The sequence below is a fragment of the Porites lutea genome, chromosome 14 (genome assembly GCF_958299795.1).
Source record: "Porites lutea chromosome 14, jaPorLute2.1, whole genome shotgun sequence".
In the NCBI taxonomy this organism is placed as follows: Eukaryota; Metazoa; Cnidaria; class Anthozoa; order Scleractinia; family Poritidae; genus Porites; species Porites lutea.
In genome coordinates, this window is record NC_133214.1 from 17,550,568 (window position 1) to 17,568,960 (window position 18,393).

Sequence of the window (18,393 nt, forward strand, 5' to 3'; positions counted from 1 at the left end):
CTGCCGCGTTCTGCAGGCGTTGCAGCTTACCAAGATGAACAGCGGGCGTACCATATAATAGACCGTTACAATAGTCTAATCGTGACATTATAATAGCCTGTACAATGGACTTCCATGGACTTCAATGGACTTGAATTTCTATTGCATGTTCTTCTAAGGTAAATTTTAAGAAGACCAGGCCACCCTTTACGGGATTTAAATTGCAACTACTAGTATGCTAAATTTTAGCAAGACCAAGCCATCCTTGAACTTGAAGGAAGACCAGGCCACCAGGTCTTTGGGAGATTTCCATTGATGTAAACATTTCAGTTGGAGTTTATATATAGCACTGAAACTGCTCGTTTCAATTGACAGTCGACAATAGTCAGTTAGCTGATCTTTATGAACGAAGCAATTTATAATATTCAAACTTAGTGTTCTGTGCGGAATTCTGGAAGCTAATTGGTTGATTAGAGTGTGGTTATGGCGAAAAATACACGATTTTCGCAGGTCAATGACTTTTTTATCCCCCAGGGACCTTTTTATGAATATTCCAGAGTCATTTGAACTTTTTATTAACCAATGTCCGTATCATCTTTCTTTTGAAAGCCTATTTCAATTTATTTATATCATAACTTGGACAACAAATGTTCTTTACTTTGCTGCTGCTGCTATTGTCCTTCCTCCCATTTGAAATCGTCGCTGTTACGATGCAGAGCACTTAATTTGCATGGTAAAAGGATTTGAATCTTTACGCTCGCAATTTACCGGCAAATAAACGAACTTTCTACCTATAGAATGAACGTAAAATTCTTCATACTGCACTCGTCTACTCCTCATGTTCGCCGGTGTCATAAGTCTCGCACCTTAATAACCGACATGTTCGGCGAAAATTAGGTATGGTATTGGCATGAATGAAGGATATGTTGTATGTAGTAAATACTCTCCTGGAATGAAACTTTCCTAAGAAAAATGTAAGGGAAAAAAACAAATGGGGTTCAGTTCGGCTTCGATACATGTTGTGAAAAAAAGAATGTCGCAGGGTTGGTGGCCGGATGAATCACGTGACATCTGAATAACGCGCGCGCTTGCCACTGTAAGAAATGTACCTTCTGAAAAGTATTTGTGGTAAAGGTTTTCGGAGTTTATTGTCATCGTTCTTGCTCCTTACTAAAGGCAATTTCCTCTTAAGCCCCAAACCTACTGACAAATTACATAAACTATCACTGTGCAATGTTTACGCACCTAATGATCAGGTCAATCAACTCCAATTTATGCAAGAGCTCAACAATTGTTTAATCGATAAATCAGAGCTCACCTCGCTAATTATCGGGGGAGACTGGAATTGTACTTTATCAAAAAAAGATAAGATCGGAGGTGCACCGTGGAAACTGTCTAGTTACCGTAATCTCATTCTGACCACGATGGAAATGTTTGACTTAGTGGATATTCAAAGAATGCGCCATCCAAAGTTACGCAAATTTACGTACGAATCAAAATCTCTTAAACTTAAATCTAGAATTGACTTTTTCTTAATTGCCAAAAATCTCTCTGGGGATGTAAAGAATTCGGAAATTTATCATGCAATCGCGCCTGACCATGACGCAATTTACATTTCATTTTCTTGGTCTAACAAATCCCCTCGGGGACCAGGACTCTGGAAATTTAACAACACCTTATTGAATGATATTCAGTATGTGAGCACGGTTCGGGATACATACGCTCAAGCGTGCAGTTATTATAGCCATGTGTCGGATAAGAGGCTCTTTTGGGAGTTAATGAAAATGGAAATCAGATCAGTGACCATTTCCTTTTCCAAATGTAAAGCAAAACGTATCAGCAACAGAGAACAGGAATTAAGACGTAGAATAGATCAACTTGATGTTATTATCTCTGAAAATTTTTCTTCCCCTTACATCGATGGAGTACTACGGGAATACGACGGACTGAAAACGGAACTTAAATCAATTTACGAAGAAAAGGGAAAACAGACAATGTTTAGAGCAAAGTGCCGTTGGATAGAAAATGGTGAACGCCCAACAAAGTATTTTTTCAATCTTGAAAAAAGTAATTACAACAAAAAAACTATCAGTGAACTTTGATTACATGATGACTCTACTACGCGCAACGAGACAGTGATTCTAGAGCAAATTGAAAATTATTATAGAAATTTATATACCTCGGATTTAACCTTCTCTGAAACTGCGTATGACACATTTATTGACAATGTTGACTCTCCTAAGCTTTCAGAGGATGTGCAAGAAACTTTGGAGGGTCCACTTACGTACGAAGAATGCGAAAAGATACTAGAAACCTTTCAGAATGATAAAGCACCGGGGGAGGATGGATTTACCGTCGAATTTTATACCTATTTTTTTGAACTTTTAGGGAATGATTTAATAGCAAGTTTCAACGAAGCGTACGAACAAGGTGAATTCTCCATTTCACAACGAAGGGGGATAATTACTTTAATACCGAAAGAGGACGGGTCACTCCTAGATCTCTCAAACTGGAGACCGATTACATCAAAAGCAATAGCCAAAAGAATTGAACCGACACTACCAAACTTGATCCACTCAGACCAAACTGGCTTCGTAAAAGGGAGATACATAGGGGAAAATATCCGACTTATAAATGACATAATGGAATATACGAGTCTGCAAAACCTGCCTGGCATTCTAACGTCACTAGACTTCCGGAAAGCTTTTGATTCGATTGAATGGCCCTTTATAATGAAGACGCTAGACCATTTTAATTTTGGTAGTGACATCAAGCGCTGGATTAAGTTATTCTACACAAATACAGAAACTGCAGTGCAAAATAATTGTTTTATAACCAGTTGGTTTAAACCATCGAAAGGAGTTCGACAAGGTTGCCCCCTCTCCCCTTATTTGTTTATTCTTTCTGCGGAGGTACTCTCAAAAAGGATACGTCAGGATTCCAACGTGAGAGGAATCAAAGTCTTTGGCAAGGAAATCAAGCTGTCCCAGTTCGCTGATTATACTACTCTGTTCAATGCGGACATAGAATCTTTAGAAATGGCCTTGAAAATTGTTGGGGATTTCGGAAAAATTGCTGGTCTGTCCCTAAATGTAAAGAAAACGAAGGCGCTTTGGTTAGGTAAATGGAAGAGTAATAAAAATAAACCTCTGGATTTAAAGTGGTTTCACAGCCCCGTTAAAATACTGGGGATATATTTTTCGTATAATATTAAGGAGAATAACGAGCTCAACTTTTACAAAAAGATCGAAAAATTGGAAACTAAGCTGGATATGTGGAGTTCACGGGATCTGACGATATTTGGAAGAGCCATGTTAATTAAAACCTTGGGTATATCGCAACTTATCTATTCAGCCTCTAATCTGGATGCTCCCGAAGGTATTGTGGAAGTTGTAAGAACAAAATCTTTCAAGTTTCTCTGGAAAAACAAGAAAGATAAAATAAAAAGATCAGGTCTTTACCAAGATTCAGACAACGGTGGAATACGCATGACTGATTTTGCTATTATGTTAAAAGCTTTAAAACTCGCCTGGATCCCGAGACTTTTGCGAACTTCGGACAACAGTAATTGGTGTATTATTCCAAAACATTATTTCAGAAGTATGGGAGGGTTAAATTTTTTACTAAGGTGCAACTACGACACGAAGTTCTTTAACGATCTCCCGCTTTTCTATAAGAAGATACTAGACTTCTTCAACGAATTAAAAACTCTTTACTTGTACGATCAAAAGCAGGAGTTAATATTGTTTAACAACAAAGATATATTGGTGGACGGGAAACCCATCTTTTTTAGTGAATGATTTAATAAGGGTATTCTATCGATTAACGACCTATTGAATGAAAGTGGCAATGTTTTAACATTCTACGAGTTCCGTGATAAATATTCCTGTAAATCCAATTTTTTACAGTATTATCAAGTTGTTAGTGCCATTCCGAAACGCTTATGGTCTCTAGCCAAAGGCTCCGACACCATCAACAAATCATTCTTTACCCGAAATGATAATATCTCTTCCCTCAACGAATCGACGCAAATTAATCTGTACAAGGGTAAGACAAAGGACTTCTATAATTTGCTTAACGCTAAGATTCACACCGAAGATCAAACGGGCCCTAAACGTTGGAGTGAAAAACTCTCTTTAAAGAAAGACGTGAGGACTAAGATCTTTAAATCACTAAAGAACATTTGTAAGGAAACTAAACTAAAAGAGTTTCAGTTTAAATTAATCCATAGAACAATAGTAACCAAGAAAGAACTTTTCAGATTTGGTATTAAGGCGGACGATGAATGTCTATATTGCGGAGATAAAGATTCAGTTGAGCACTCTTTTATCGAATGTATGTTCACCAAATTGTTTACCCAAAAGGTCTTGAACTGGTTCAACCAAGCGAATGCGTGTCAAATTTCTCCTACCACGGAGGAGACCTTGTTCGGTATTACTACAAGCTCCCACGACACAACACTAATACGGAAATTCAATTACACCACCTTATTTATGCGCCATTATATTTATTCTACCAAGTTAAATAGCCTCGCCATCTCCATTCAGGATTTTATAAGTAAGCTACTCATTAAATACAATCTTGAAAATTTGTCTTAATTAAATGTTTTATTGAAAAGTGCCCTTGCCTCCTCCAATCAATATACAGTGTAACGTATTGTAAGTAACTGTAGGTTCAGCAAGTAATGTAAGTAGAGTATTGTATTGTTAGTGGTGTAAGTAAGTAAGCCCGTATTTCAATTTATTGTATTTTTTGTAACTGTAGAATGTGTGGAATTGTGTTTTGTAATTTTTTTTTTAAATATGTAAAATTAGTAAAACCTTGGTAGTTGAAAAAAAAAAAAAAATTTAACTGGAAAAGTGTAAAACAGTGATAAGTGATTTCAGGAGGGGTTGGAGGGGGTTACATTATAATGAGTATTTAGGGATAGTAACTACCATGTGCCTAACTACCTGTGGATAAACGTCAGAAAACTACTGTGGCCAAGAGTTGTTATCAAAAGTAATTATTACAGTTACTTGTTGAATGTATTATTTAACAGGAAAATCTATTTAGCAAGCAGCTAGTTAAAAATAGCTCTGTTGAAGCAGTTCATACGATTAACTTAGATTAAGTTGGAATAAAGTCTTTTTCATGACTGTGATGGTTTGCTATTGTTGTTGTTTTGTGGTTTGATCTCCCTTAATTTGCTCATTTAATTTTTGACCAAGTCCTGTGCATAGCCGAAGGCATGTGAGGCCTGGAACTCCGGATCTGGTAACTTCATTTCTCATTCCTCCTTCTGGGAAAGAAGTTGAAAATCTAGAGACTTGGATTCATACCTTTAGCTCTCATGATGTTTCCCAAGCCAAAAAACTTTGCGCTACTTTGTCTCCCTTCTCTCGGATGCTTGTATACGTGCGTACCAGCGACATACTGCTGGTGTTAACCCTGCAATAGACTAGAATCCTGTCAAAGGGGTAGCCTTCAGAGCAGCCTTATTTGGTGGGGCAGGAGAGTTATTTATGTTCGTGTTTGACGAGCCGCCATATTCATTTTGAAAAACAGAGGAGTATTGGGGAGAGTCAGTAAAAATTGTCACTATTAGGGCGAGTATTAGAGTGAAAAGACAGGTGGGGAGGGGGAGAGGAAACAAAAAATTTAAATCCAAGCCTCCATTCCGCCCACCTTGACTTGCCCTAACTCCTAATGTTTTGTGGAATGGCGGCAGTTACCAGAGCAAATAACTAGCGTGCCCACCGAAAACGTCTGCACTGTAGGCTAGTCCAGGGAAGCAGTAGTGGGCTTCCTTGTCTCTAATAAGTAAATAATTCATGGTCAGTCAGTCCCTGAACAAAGTTAACATAAAATTGCATGGAGGGCAATTAAACCTACTAACCCAAATAAAGCTTATGAGCAAAAGAAATAAAATAAGAATTGTTTATGTTTAACCACAGACCACATGAGCTTGGAAACAAGGAGTTTATTGTCATAAGCTGCGAAGGCGATACAAAACTGGATTGACAATAACACTCCAAAACGCAAACCCAAACTGAGAAGTGGTATGTGGTTAAAGGAAAATCATAAAAAAGGATAAAATTAACGTGTAATTATAGACTAAACGAAAAAACACCGAACAGAACAATACTAAGAACAAAACTTAAAGTGTAGTGGATGAGGGCTGTTGAAACTGTGTCGCCATCGAAGAGACAGCTTGCCGTTTTTTATTAGAAGACATCTCTAAATAAACTAAATACGTATCGCTTCGCCAATCACCTTGAAACTTAATGAGTTCGGCTGGGACCTTACTGGCAAAGGCGAAAGTAGCACCGTCACGACGGAAACTGTGCAGTGAATAATGGCGCGAATCCACTCCTAAAGCCGTGATAACCTTGGCTAAGAACTTAGAAAAATGACTGTAAGTGAGAGGATGCGCAGGGGACGTGGACATGGACCTAACTGAAGAAAGCGGATCCGCCGGGCTAACAGCTTTGATACGCAAATGATTGCTAAGTGCCGAAACGGGACAAAGGGGTGATTGTCATGTGGAGAAATGAGGGACACGCACGCGCAATAGAAATCAGGTTAGATTGCGTAATCCGGCAAAATGGCCTTTCTTTGAGAAGAGAGTTTGTATGGACCAAAAAGAAAAAAATAGGCTTACCTCTTAACCTTGCAAAAATTGCACAATGTTGCATCTCGCTTGTGTCTAAGATGCAGTTACCTCAAACTTGCCATAAGACATGGTAAATTATAATCGCCACGGTTTTAGCCCAGACAGAAAATCGTCCAATAGCCATAAATGGCGCCCATGTTGTCTCTTATTTCACGCAGACGAAGTTTACTGCAGCGCGATTTCCAGCGACAGTTGAAGAGGTATCCGAAATGTTGCATCTGTTTTCCCTTTTCAAAACGATGTTCTTTGAGGGACAATCAACGAAAAGCCGTCAAAATAGTTTTCAAATAGTTTTGCTACTTATTTTCGCTTACATTTGCGTAGCTACCTTTCTCCGAAAGCGTGACATGTAGTCAAATCCAGCGAAGAAAGGCTTCACTCGAGAATCCTGTTCCGCTGCTTCGGGCAGCCATTTTGTCTTCAAATAACTTTGTAACCTCTTGTTATTAGTTTCCAGGCTCAAAGTAGCTCTCAGTTTTTCCAACCGAGTAAATCTGGGGAAAACAACTTTCAAAATACACAAAGTGGCGCGGTTAATCTTTATTAAATAAACTATCCGAGCTACCAGCGACCTACAACTGAGCTTTGACAAATTTTCTCTGTTCCCTACTTTCTCAAACATGTGCCAGGGACAAACATATCGATCATAGTTCCATTGGACGTCAGAACGATAAACATAAAATAATAAGGTCGACTCAAACTTACAAATCGTCCTTCCCGGCGAGTTATAATTCGATATACAATAAAAAGCGGTCCTCGGTCAACTGTTTTCCGCCTCCCTCCCTTTCCTGAGTGAAATCGGCTGTGGACAGGCAATCAAGAGCTCGAAAAAATGTCTCTGAATGTTCACTTCTCTTTCTTCTTGCCGCCATACGGCTTTCGTGATGACGTAGGCAGCAGCCAATGAAGAGCGAGAATTACGCAGGTCTGATTGGCAGGTCAAAGAACGTAATTAAATCAAACTCCATCCCTCGATGTCCCTTATTTCTCCACATGGGTATAATGGGTAGAGGGATCGATAAAGCCCCTTGAAAAACTGGATTGTCTTAGTTGCACAGATATTGAGCCAAGCGCCGGTAGAAGAAACCATATAATCGCAACGACGAGGAACCTTGGGTGAAATAACAGAGCCATTGTCAACAACTAAATTGGACTTCCGCAGGAAGAATAAAAAGGTGACCAGAAACAAGGCCCACATGGCTGCATGAAGAGAATTGTTGCGATCAAGAAGGGGAGCCATACGAAAAAGTAAATTTGGCGTAATGGGATGTTTGGGAGCTGAAGGAGTGCCGAGAAAACGCTTGCAGCCTCGTAAAGCGAGCTGAAATGAATATAAATTATCCCACACAGTTATCTGATGGAGGATTGGAACTGATGCTAATTTTTATGTGAGTCCGAAAAATTCTTTTCTGTCCTTCATAGGAAACCCGGGGTACTTACTATTTGCATGGGAAAACCGGATATTCCGGCTCGATAATCAAATGGTTCGCGTCATTCCGTTTGGGAAGGTTCAGAAAACATGGGCAGTGATTTGAGGCGATGTAAGTTTCTGTTCAGCTGATTTAGATATTCTCTGTATCGGGTCGGCCTTTCACCACCTCAGATTTTATAGTTTTATGTTAATGCACAAAAATTTCACCCGGGTGGCAGTGGCGGGCGCCCGTCTCCAAAAGATTTTTTTCGGCCCTATGGGCCTCAGTTTGGTCTAAAAACTAAGGGGGGCGTCGGGCCCCCGGGCCCCCTTACCTGGATCCGCCACTTAGTGGTTTGTGTAAGTAGTAAGCACCCCAGTATTTTTAAGTATCCATAATGCCTTGTCCCTAAGCCTTAATACTGCGCGCGGCCGTTGCTTTTTGAGTCACGTGGCCGTTCGTCTCCGATACTTCACCGAAATGCATTGACCGAGAAGAACCAAGAAGACGCCGTTCAGGGACTAGGCAAATATCCATAACTTTTAATTTCTGAGAAACGGCTCACCTACCCCTCTCCTAACCCAGCATTTTGCCCTAAGTTAGAAGTAATTGTTAATATTAGCTCAGGGGAGGGGTGGGTGGGCGATTCCCCAGAAACCTAAGCTGATCCGAAGCGAGATCAACAGAGAACATCATTAAAGCGACTTTGAGCAAAAAAGAGCTTGTTTATTGTTTTGTAATTAACTTATTGTCGCCACTTTATATTAAGCGTTTCACTGGAGCCAATTTCTCTTTTTTAGTCCCAGACCGCGCGCCTTCAAATGTGTCTGCGCGAAACCTGAGTGCTACAGAACTCCTGGTTAAGTGGGAGCCACTCCCAAAAGAGTCTTACCACAGCGTTCTTCTTGCCTACCGAATTAATATTTCGAAGATTGAGATCAACTTTACAAGAATCATCAACGTTCCACCCAACACAACCAATCATCGCATCACAGGACTTGACACCTACACACGTTATGTCGTCAGCGTAGCAGCAGTGAATGACGTTGGCCAAGGAGTTTACAGCGATGACGTCATTGTCTGGACAGAGGAAGGCGGTAAGCTGATTTTTCTCATTTATCAAATTTGACCTTGCGTTGTGTCGGTCATTTGAGTTTTTTTAGTTATTATTTTGAATTTTAAATGTCTTTTTTTCGTCCTAGCTACTTGAATTCCGTGGAGGAAATATTATTTCATCTCTAAGACTGAATGCTTTAATTTTAATTTTCTAGTTCCCAGCCACGCTCCAAACATCAGTGAGATATTCTACACAAGTTCAACGAGTATTCGAGTGACCTGGGAACCACTGTCGCCACACTTTGTCCAGGGACGGTTGCTAGGTTACCGAGTTGTTTATCGGCAAGTTGACGGAGAAAACTGGGAAAAATGGAAGGCGATTACCACCGGAAACAAGGAGCATGGTACAAGTATCACTGGCCTCAAGAAGTATGGAGCCTATGTAGTCCAAGTCGGAGCATTCACAAGAAAAGGGAATGGACTGCTGTCTAAAGGATACATGCTCCGGACAGATGAGGATGGTACGAACTAGGGCAGGAGCTTCTAACCCGGAGAGAGCAACCTCCTTGCTCTCGTGTCGCGACTTTTTCACGGACTAGTTTATTTTAGAACGGTTTAGACGCGCATTTTGAATATCCTTTAAATTCCACAAACTAGTCAGCAAAACCTACAGACCAAAAAATGATGCCTCCTGATAGCGTTTAGTTTTCCTTTTTGATATCTTATACTTAGAATGCGCTTATAGACATGGTGGAGATTCTATTTTCGCGGGAAAAAGTGCCCTAAAATGTGTCTAAAAATGAACTGGTCCCTAAAAACGCCGTGACATAGGCCTAGTGTGGGAGTTGCTCCCTCCGGGTTATGGGCTCCTGACTAAGGCTAGGTACACACGGCAACGGACGAATTTGCGACCAGTAGGAAATTCGTGTGTTTAGGTGCGACCAGGAGTCCATGTCATGGGCTTCCTGTGTGACCGTTCACACGGAACCACCCTTACCGTACGAAAATTTACAGCCTAACCGCTCAAAAAGTTGAATGCCAAATTCGAGGTCAAATCTTCGACCGTACGCGCGGTGTGTCCATATTGACGGTTCAAATTCTTGTACGGCCAATTTTACCAGCGTGGTGTGAACACCATAACTGTTTAAAGTTTTGTACTGCAAATTTGACCAGCGCGGTGAACATCACCATAGTTGTATAAATTTTTGTACGGTTAAGGTGTGGCTGCATGTTTGCCTGGTAACTCAGCTAGGAGGTACCATTTTGGATTTGCGCTCTGCGCATGGGCAGACGATAAAACCACTGAGCAAAGCTGAGAAACGTTCAAATTCAACGTGATTTGCCAGTTCTGTATGAACAAAGTGAAAATACAGTTACACCTCCGTTGTAGAGAGGTTGAAACAAGATTGAATGTAGGGACTGTCCGCCAAAAGAAATGGCCGTTGTAGAGAGGTGGCCGTTAGGGGAGGTTTGTCTGTTTTGAACTTTTCACCCAAAAGTAAAAAATTTAAAAAAAAACTATTGTGCCAGACCTAAAAAATGTGGGTTCTTATATGCAGGTGTTTACTGTTTGTTGCGGATTAAACGACTTGTTTGTTTGCTATCCCTAGTTCCCTCAAAACCACCACAGAATCTGACTGTCGCTAAAGACAACTCTACCTCAACAAGCCTGTTCATTCACTGGCGCCCAGTCCCCGCGAACCATCAGAACGGCATTATCCTTGGGTATCGTATCATGTACAAAAAATCCGCCAGTGAAGACACTCTTAAAACAAAGAATGTTTCCGCGAGAACAACTGCAATAGAACTGAAGAACTTGACCAAGTTTACGGAGTACAGCATCACGATCTTGGCATATACATCTAAGGGCAACGGTGTCCGAGCAAAATTTTTCACCGCTTCTACCACCGAAGACCGTAAGTATCTCATAAGTGTCCCTCGCAGCCGTTTTTGTCACGCAACGTGGCGTGACGAGACAAAAACGGCTGAGAGGGAGACTAAAGTATCTCATGAGCAAAGTAAAAAATGTATCAAAAGAAAAATACTACCTGATATTTTTTGCTTATTTTTGGGTGGTGACGCTAAATAGCACCACAGGGAAGTCCTCAGTTCTCTCAGTGCTCGTTCATCTTTAAATTGAATAGTTACACCAAGGATCAAAAGTTAGAACCACCTTGCATTGCATAGTATAGTAATTAGTACCAGATGAAAGTACTGCTTAGTAGCTTTTGCTTGAATGGTAACACTTTAGGATTTCATTCACAGACTCAAAAGTTAGAACCACCTTGGACGATAAATAGTACCAATGGAAAGTACTTCTCGACCTTCTCAGTACCTTTCGGTCGAATGGTCACACTTTAGGACTTCATTCATAGAGTCAAAACTTTGAACCACCTTGTACAGCATAATAAACAGTACTGCTCAATAGCTTTCATTTGAATGGTCACACTTTAGGACTTCATCCACAGACTCAAAACTTTGAACCACCTTGTACAGCAAAATAAACAGTACCACAGGAAAGTACTGCTCAGTAGCTTTCGTTTGAATGGTCACACTTTAGGATTTCATCCACAGACTCAAAAGTTAAGACAACTTTGCACAGTATAGTAGAAATTACTATCATAATGTGACAGCGGATTTTTGTTATTATATTTGTCAGGGCCAAGCAAGCCGCCGACATTAACCAGAGTCTTCAACACAAGTTCCACATCAATTCGTGTACACTGGAGCAATATACCACAGAAGTACACTCACGGGATTCTTGTGGGATTCGTTCTTTTGTATCGAGCCATGAATGAATCGCAAGACATGTACGGGGACGTTGAGGTGGGACCTGACAGAGACAACTTGGAGCTGACAGGACTTTGGAAATATACTAAATATGGAGTTCGAGTGCTGGGCTTCACCAGGGTGGGATGGGGAGTTATTAGCCCAGAAGTTGAGGTGCAGACGGATGAGGATAGTAAGTAGACAATTTAAAGCTTTTTATCGCACTCAGTCAAAATGGTTGGGTGTCGTGACGCCCTCATAAACCAGCTACTTCTTAGACAGTTTTCCGTCTGGTATTTTTGTTAGATCGTCGAGATTCAACGCTTGCTATAACGGGTGACCATCTTGGTTTCAAATATACCGAGGGTAACCTAAGGTGGAGTGTCAAATCTACCTCCCGACCCCCACTCCCTCGGTTTGTCCTCTCGATACATCTGACACCAAGAAGTCCAAGATGGCTGCCCATCTTTGTAAGTGCTCAATGTTTTTAAGGAAAAACTGAGGTCTGTTAGCTATTTCTGCACGTGGCGCTGTAAAAGATAGGGATTTCACATCGTTTACTCTGTTATAGGGTCAGTATAGTATAGTATAGTATATAATTAGAAAAGAGTTTTGGAGTAGAATAAACGCTTTACTTTGCGCGTGCAATACTTACTATTGAGTTGTCATAATAATAATAAATACTTTATTATTAGATTATTATTATAATTATTACTATTATTATTATTATTATTATTATTATTATTATCCTCTCGCCTTATGGGGCTTTTCAGGCGTTATGAACCAATAATTCAAAAGAAACATAAATATACGCCACTTCGATTTCCATATTCGTCGTAATGCACCTTATTGGCCCCCCAAAATTTTGCATAACCTTTGTTTTTCATTTCTCCTGGGTATTACAGCCGTCCCAAGAGAAATTGAAAACAATGCTTTTACAAAATGCGGGGGGCAAACAAGGTGCATTACGGGAAATGTGGAAGTGGTGTATGGTTAAGAATCCCAACTGGTAGGACGCGAACCTGTTGGCTACTTGTGTGCGTGGCCTGGGATTTGAACCCGGCGCCAGCTAGCTGTCAGGGCGGGTAAATTGTAATTTGTTAAATTGTAATTTTGTAATTTGTTTACCGACGGAGCACTAAGGAGTTCATAAGAACTCGTTGAAACGTGTCCGTGAGTTCAGATCGAATTGGAATTTGAAAGTGTTGGTTTTTAAGGAGAGGGGAAAACCGGAGTACCCGGAGAAAACCCTCTCGGAGCAAGGGAGAGAACCAACAACAAACTCAACCCACATATGGCGTCGTCGCCAGGATTCGAACCCGGGCCACATTGGTGGGAGGCGCGCGCTTTCACCACTGCGGCATCCCTTGCCCTGTAAAAAAATTGTACTCGGGGCCTCTGGATTACAAGTCAAGCGCTCTAACTGTTTGGCCACGTTGCCTCCAGAATATAAAGGTCTCTATTGCTTAGTAAACAGATACTATCCTTTGATTACTCACAGCTCCGGGAATGCCTCCAGAAAATGTTTACGCCGCCAACAAGTCAACCCCCACAACGATACCAGTCACGTGGCAACCAATCAGCAACCCGTATTTTGTGCACGGGATTCTTAGAGGTTATACGGTGACATACAGAGCCATCAGTAATCCAAACCAGCGGCTAGACGAGAAGGAAAGAAACATCACAGTCGGACCCAACACTACTTCCGTTGTGCTGAATAAATTGTCTTCCTTTACGATTTACAGCATTGAGGTTCGTGCGTTCACGGTCAAAGGAATTGCATTGTCCATTGCAATGAGCTTTTGCAAAAAAAGTTGACATCTGCAAAGCGCAATAGGTAATACCAGTACTACAAGGGACTTTGTGTACACTGATTATGATTTTTTAAAAGCAGGAGGTACTTGCTGTAAGTATAGTTTGTTTACCTTTTACATGGGCAAACCAGTCGGTCCACGGTTTGGGTAAATGGTACTCAAAATTCAGGACTGGTAAATTTCGCCCGGGAATCGCGTTTACCATTTGCACAAATCAGTTCTATTTACCGAAAAATGACCGCGAAGGCCTGAAACTGGTATCAAAGATTGCTTTGAAGAAATGGAACACAAATCTCCGTTTGGAATACTCCGTCCCGAAAAACAGGACAACCTTTTCAGATGTTCCGTTGCTCCCGGAAATTTTCGCTGGAACGACCAACAAGACGTGTTCCATCTACTCTCCAACTGGATTTTCTGGAAACTCTTTTTTAATGGTAAACAACCTTGGTGTTGAGAAAAATGGGGTTATTTGGAAGGGTAACCAGAGGGAGAGCGATACTGCATAATGTTCCGCGTTTCGCCAGTGTAGAGGATCTCAAACAGCAACTCCCGGACAAATGGCGCCCCAGCGAAGATCGTTATTGCAAAGATCTTGGCATCATGAACAGTTTTCGTGCATTTGTTTGTTTAGTGCCACTGCAAAATGCAAATATTAAGTTCCTCTAATAATCCCATAATTCTGTTGGGTAACAGTATTGCCTATTGTACTTAAATGATGTCAACCACTAGGACAATTACATGATGACGTCACTTTACTTCAACTACCAGAACACTTCAGTGTGTTCTTCAGTCTTGTACAAATAAGGGCTACTGGTTTTTAATTCTCAGCGGAAATGCTAGCCTGCGAACAGCAGACGCATTTCAGGTCGTCGCTTCTCTCAACGACCGGTAATGCGTCTGCTGTTCGCAGGCTACGGAAATGCCAGATTTGAACAAGAACGCAAAGACAAAATGTATTCTGGTAGTTGTAGTCAAATGTCGTGATCGTGAAAATGACCAAGTAGCTGTACAAGAAAAAATGCTTCTATTGCTTATTCTTCAGGGACTACAAAAGGATAATGCCGCTTCTAAAACAGAGGGTCTGTTCGACGCAGAGTCCACAGCGTACATAAAGAGCGTAACGTACTGCGGAATATCTATAGCTGTACTTGTGTTTATCTTCCTGATCTATGAGATAGTCACGAGGAAAAAACGCAACCCTAACGCGAAAAGATACGGTAAGACTTTATATTAGTTAAGCGTATACTGGACCTCGCAGTATACTCAGGGCGCTTTCCAGAAGTCAAAATTGGCCGGCGGGACCTATTATTTTGAAAATAAAATATTTGTCTTTTTTCGAAACTTTTGATAAAACCATCACTGCCGTGCATGCCATTTTGAAATAAACTGAGATGGCTGGATAGTCTTGATTAATGGTGGAATTCTTCTGTAAGGAACAACTGGAATGGTCTGGTAAGCTAGTTCTGACAAATGGTATGCGCCCTCAGAGCCTTAATTCATTCACAAACTTGGACGCACTGAGTATGGGATTCTGCTTGTATAGGACACTGTTCAAACGTTTTGCTCTTGTATTGAGTGAAAAAAGTTAAGTCCAGATTTTCGTCAATATGAAGTAACCTCTTAGCTGGAATGCAACTGCAACACAATTTTCATTATTAAGCTGCAAGATGAAAGTTGCGTGTGACTTTTTGGTATGTTCAAAGCAGTTAGTGAAAAACCTGAAATAACGTTTCGGTCCGGTGGATTTATTATTAAGAAGCTATGCAAAGGCAGTTTTGAGCGAAGCACGTTAACTGGAACTGTGGCTTTTCCCTTTCCGGTATATGCCTTGACGCTTCCAAAGTGTATTGCTTAGTGTCTTTACTCTTATAGAGACGATTTACCCCGAAATTAGGCAAAAGTGTCCAAGAATGCAAAACGTCTACTTTGGGTTGACGTGTGTCTCTCAGAAACGCGTCTTCTTAAGCTCTCCAGCTAGTCTGTCCAAGCAGGAACATATTTGATTTCCTTCCAATTTGAATATCTTTTCAACAATACAGTCAAGGCCCGCTTTACGGACACCCCGTTATTACAGACAGTTTGCTTTGTCCCTGGGGAAAGAAAGCCCTTACATTTTGTCTAAATTCAACCAGCTTAATATGGATATTTTCTATGGCCCCCTCAGTGTCTGTATTACAGTGGACTGCAAAACAGTCCGTATTTTTGCGTATTCAAGTACGTGCGAGCAGTCAAACAAAAGGTCTGGAACGAGGCAGAGAACAAACATTTTTTCCTCTCGCCTCACACGCCCTACGGGCATGTGAAGCTCGCCACGCTTTACCGATTTCCTTACTGATTTTGAGAAGAAAACCGACTGTTTTGCAGTCTAGTATTACTGGGATTTGACTGTATATCCTTCTCTATTTAATCTGCAGAATATAGTGACTACCTCCAAGATCTCCACAAAGAAGATCGCTTATACGAGTACAATAACACAAAGGATGCGATGAAGAGTATCCTATCAGATTTCTACAAAAACTGTCGCTTTCGGATTGAGAATCTCAAAGCTAAACATCGAAGAGAAGTGCGGCTCTTGGCCCGATTAAAACAAGAGGCCACGGAAAAAGGAGAAATAGTCCCAACAAATGGAAGCTTTCGGAAAATAAGCAGGGGTGTTTTCGGGTTTACACCTCGATATAATAGCATAGTTCAGGTAAATGGCTTTTCTCATTAACCCTTTAAACCCTAATATCAGAATTCAGATTCTCATTTGTTACCCCTATAGGTTTCCTATGAAAGTAGTGGGGAGAAGTTGTTGAAGTATCAGTAGGACTTATCTTCTGTGATCATGTCCTCAATTCTCATGACCACTTTGTTTTATAAAGCATTGATATTTCAAGGAGAAACTTGATGCTGATCAGTCTTAGGACTCAAAGGGTTAACGAGAAAACGTCAGACCCGGGAACCCGAGCGGAAGTCGGGGGAGGAGAGTCCGTCCCCGCCGGGGCTATTGCACATACCAGCTTGCCAAAATTGTTTGTTTTTTGCTTACATAAAAGATGAAAAAGGTAAAGATCCTTATTTTGTTTTGGCCAAGGCTCTAAAAATACAATCTAAACTCAGATTTAGCCTTGTCAATAAGCCATCGAGCTGTAAATGAGTAAGCTCGCAACAAAAGCGCGTAAGTCTGCAACGAATCCTCAGTATCCATAAAAACAATATCTCAGCTTCGCATGAACGACCCGTAAAGCTGTTAAAAACGCCTCAATGCATACTTTCTTACCAAAGATACCAAATTAAAGTCTGAGAAGAAACGATCCGTTTAAACACTAAAGTGATAGGCTAGAATTAGGTGGACAGCGACTCAAAGTCTTTGTAAATATCCATTTCTTTCTTGTAATCACATATACCCTTTCACAAAAATAAGACAAACCAAGATTATCTCGTACGTGGAGGCCTGGATGGCAGACGTACTTGAGCTACATACGAGGTAAAATATACTGCCTCTATATTATCCGCTTTCAAGCTTGATATTGGTTTACTTCTTTCCATGTTTTAATTTGAACTCTTTTGCCTGCGAGCGAGCTCTTGCTCTAATATTACTCAGATGCAGTTTAATTCAAACGGAATATGAATAAGTAGGTATATATAGGAAGAGACTTCACGAAAAAATCGGTGTTACTGGTGATAATGCTAAATGAGCTCACAAATGAAAATCGTTCTCGTTTTCAATCTTGCACTGCAGATAATTAATGTAAGTATAAATCGCCCTAGACTGCATTCACGGAACAAAATAAAACAATTACGACAATTAGGAAAACTTTTGTACAGAAGCATTAGGTAGTAACGAAAAGTCCTTGACGGTGTAGTAGGCAGTAGTTTACAATTCTGAATTCAATTCAGTTAATGTACGTGTGGCAAGAGGAAATGCTTGAAGTGCAGACCTGGATAGCTCATTTTGATTTTGTGGGTGAAACATAAAAGTGAAACCTTGCCCTCAGCGTAGTCTCTGGGAACGAGGTTGATATGTGTTATTAGGGAGCTTTTAAGCTGCAAAGCAAAGGCGTTTTTCAGCGACGCAAGTCAACTGAAAGTGAGGTATCTTTCATTTTGAAGCACCTTGACGCTACCAAAATTGTATTTTTACGTGTCTTTATTATTATAGAGACGATTTTTTCAAAAAATTTGGGCAAAACCACCGTCCAAAAATGAAAAAACACCACTTCTGGTTGACGTGGGTCGCTTAAAAACGTCTTTGCTTAATCTCAGTATTCACCAAGCTTGAGGTCAAGGTGACTGGATATTGGTCTTATTCTTATTTGCGTTTTTATAGACCGAGACGAAGTCAGCTGGAGGCCAATAAAAAACAAGAAAAATAGACTGTTCACAGTCCCCTATTTTTCCGTAAGACCGTCGAGATCGAGCGCGTTTCGTTACTGCCCGCCATCCTAGTTTTGACTGCCCTCCTCCTCGCTACACATGAAACCAAGATGGCGCCCCATAGCAAAAAGCGCTCGATGTCGACGGTCTTACATAAAAATACGGGACTTTCAGTCTACAAGAAAAAGAACGACGCCAATATTCAGCCAGCAAGACCAAACAAGCCGGCGGGAACTGAAAGATTTATTATGTGGCCAAAAAGATAACTTTTTCTTGCGGGGACAACACGGGAAATCCCGAGCGGGAAAGATGGGCCAGTACGAAACAACGCCGACCCTCTTTCAAGCAA